Raw genomic sequence first — 3,401 nt, 5'->3', positions numbered from 1 at the left:
TCAACATCATAAACTTTGAACAAATGTGTTTTTTTTTTAACTAATGAAAACACTAGAGAGTGATAAAAGAGAATCTACAGTGTACTTAGAGAAAAGTTACACTTACTTAGAAAAAGAGAACATTATTGAGGGAGTTTCTTTGTTTTATGACTTTTAGTTTGACAGAGATCTCTATTGATAGGAGGTGGGTCAGTTAAAGCTCAGTAAACAACATAGAGACTTATTGGTTTGAAAAACAAATGGAATGTTTGGGGGCTGCCAGATTATCTAGAAAGTGATAGGAAAATATATGTAAAAGAGAGATCAAGAAGAACACAGATTTGTGCATATAAACTCAGTGAATATCTGAACTGTACCTGTTTGAGACAGGTATCAAGCAGACTATGTAAGGCTAACAAAACTGAACAAAGATTTCAGGTGCTTCAAAATGCAGGGGTGAATTGAGAATTCGAGTTCCATGAGTTAACTATCTGAATAAAAACCAATCAAATTCTTCAGAGATATAAACAGAATCCAGAATCTCAACATCTTATTCAAAACATGGTTGAGGGAACTTTAGAAACAATTTGATTATTTGACATAAAATGAAGCTAGAAACATGGTGCATATTCGATAGAAAAATAATCTGTGGCGATCAGCTCCAAAATAATCCAGATATTGAATGTAACAGACAAGGAGTTCACAGCAGCCATTATATCAAGTATGGAATATATAAGAGAAAATAACTTTATATTTAACAAGCACTATATGAAGACAAAATAGAAATAGATTTTTATTGACAAACTAAAACTAAAAATGATAATCAATCAAAAAAACAGATGAAGTTTTGGCTTAAGAGACTCACTAAAGAAAGACTAGTTGTATTTTAATGTATGAATATATACTAAATACCATGTTAAAAAATTCAAGGTAACAACATAGGCTTTAAGTACAGAACAAATACTAGGATATTGCAATTGTAAAACTGCAAGTGTAGTTGAGTTAAATAAGAAACAAGAGGGTAAAAATCACATGCTCATTTCAATGTAGGCAGAAATGCATTACACAAAATCTACTATCCAATCATGGCAGTAATAAATTATAAATACCAGTTTACTCAAGCTAAGTAAGAAAAAGCAGACAGTTAACATCATATTTAATGGTTAAATATTGAATACATTCTCTGTTTGACTGGGAACATGTCAAGGAACATGTCAACATCCATTCATCATTGAACTGTAGGTTCTAGTCCAAAAAATAAGAAAAACAAGTAAAAGTATATGAATGAATGAATGAATGAATGAATAAACCCGTAAGAGAAAGCCAGTTTATTTCCAAGATTCTTTTGATCTCCTTCTCAACAAATTTTCACTGTGAATACCTATCTCACAAATTAATGTCCCAGTACACATCTGAAGTCTAAGAAATACAAGATGAAATAATTGCCACTCAGAAGCTATGAGGTGAGAGGGAGAAGCCCTAGAACTTATTTTGGATCATAAGAGACTCCACATTTGATGCCTTGTTTGTTTTCTTTTGAATTCCGAATTACTTCTCAGGTCATTTTCTGAGAATAAACAGTGTAAATGAAAGCAACTTAGAGGCATCACGTGCATGTTAGGGGAGGGTTTCATAAGAGGAGACACTGTTAAAAACAGGATATCCCCATTTGAAGGACTTTTGAGAGATTACCTAACTCAGGTAGTTCACTCTACAACATATTTCACATCTTGAACTAGAAGCTTGGCAATTCCAGGGTACAAACGCTGAGGAACTTAGTATGCAAAAACCGCATGTAAATGAAGCAGCTCCACCACATGCAGGTGGTTCAATTTAGCTTAAATTACAAATCCAATGAACACAACATTGTATTTAACTCCCAGCCCTGTTTCCTGATTCATATATGACTAGACATCCAAACCATAATTTTTCAAGTTTCTCAAACTATTATTTTAAGGAGTAGTACCAAAAGCCCACTTCTCAACACTCTACTCCAACTGTCTATAGGCAAAGAGATCAAAGATCCTTCGACGGATCTGTTTGGTTTTAACACTATAGATAATGGGGTTCATCACAGGAGGTGCTAGTACATAGACATTGGCCATACTGACATGTACAGTTGGCAAAGTGGTGAGTCATGGACACACCCACCATGGGCACATAAAGGATCAAAACAGCCAAAATGTGGGACAGACAGTTATTGAGGGCCTGGAGCCTTTCAACCTGGGAGGCAATTCTGAGGACGCTTCTCAGGATGAGTGCACAGGACAGCACAATGAGCAAGGGGTCCAGTAGGATAATGAGCAGAGCTAGAACAAATCCATACCTATTATTTGTAGTGGTTTCAGCACACACCAGGTGAATCATGTCTTGATGGAGTGGGAGAGATGAGGGGAGCCACAAAAGGGAAGCCTTTTCCAGAAGAAAAATGTGGGAAGAACAGCCAGAAGACAGCGACAAATGATGGCCAGATGTATTCTGCAGATTGCTTTCCTAGTGAGGATGGAAAAATAAGGGAGGGGATGGCAAATGGCCATGTAGTGGTCAAAAGACCTGGCCAACAGGACTAAAGATTCCATAAAGGAGAATCCATGGAGGAAGAAGAATTGAATAAAGCAAGCCTCAAAGCTGATCTCTGAGGCATTGAACCAGAGGATCCCCATGACTGCAGTCCAAGTGGTGAGGGTAAGTCCCAGGTCTGTTAGGGCCAACATGGAGAGAAACAAGTGCATGGGCTCCTGCAGAGAGGGCTCTGCCCTGATGACAGCCAGTATGATGCTGTTGCCTACAATAGAGATAATGTAGAGACAACAAAATGGGATGGAAATCCAGATATGAAAGACTTCAAAGCCAGGGATGCCCATGAGGATGAAGTAGAAGGGGACTTGAGTGGAGTTAGTAACCAGAAACATGACTGGAGGAGGCAGCCACAAGACCAGAATTTGTTGCAAAATCTGTGAAAAGTGGAAAATATTAGATTAAAGTTCTACAACCACGTTAAATCATCATGTGACATATTGTCAAGGGAGATTTGGTTAAATAGAGATAAACAGGAAATGAGCTCACAAATGCTTTATTATTTTTGCTTTTTTTAGCTCAAAGCTTGTCATTCCCTAGTTGAGAGCATAAATCAGTCATTTTTTTAACCCAAGGAATTTTTTATCTGTCCAGAAAGTGGTTATGCCCTGTAGCAGGAAAGTGTAGGAGTGCTTTATCACTGTTAGAGAGAATAGCTGTAGAGAAAAGATTACTATAGGGTATTCTTTGACACAATAAATTTGGAGAAGAGAGAGAATAGACTGATTAAGTTAAAAAGCAATACAATATACTGTCACCTATAAATTGGCACTTGTGTTCTACCTCTACAAAGGTCAAATTATAAGCCACTGCAGCTGCTGAACTTTAACACCCCCTGAAAGGAG

At 37.1% G+C, this 3,401-nt stretch overlaps 1 pseudogene; it reads right to left on the bottom strand.

The window, feature by feature from the left end:
- Window positions 1-1,967: 1,967 nt before the first annotated feature.
- Window positions 1,968-2,891, bottom strand: LOC136175868 (olfactory receptor 51Q1-like; annotated as a pseudogene).
- Window positions 2,892-3,401: the final 510 nt, after the last annotated feature.

This window comes from Muntiacus reevesi, chromosome 9 (genome assembly GCF_963930625.1).
Source record: "Muntiacus reevesi chromosome 9, mMunRee1.1, whole genome shotgun sequence".
Taxonomy (NCBI): Eukaryota; Metazoa; Chordata; class Mammalia; order Artiodactyla; family Cervidae; genus Muntiacus; species Muntiacus reevesi.
The sequence above is the reverse complement of the archived record's forward strand: the minus strand, read 5'-3'. Positions and strand labels throughout refer to the sequence as shown.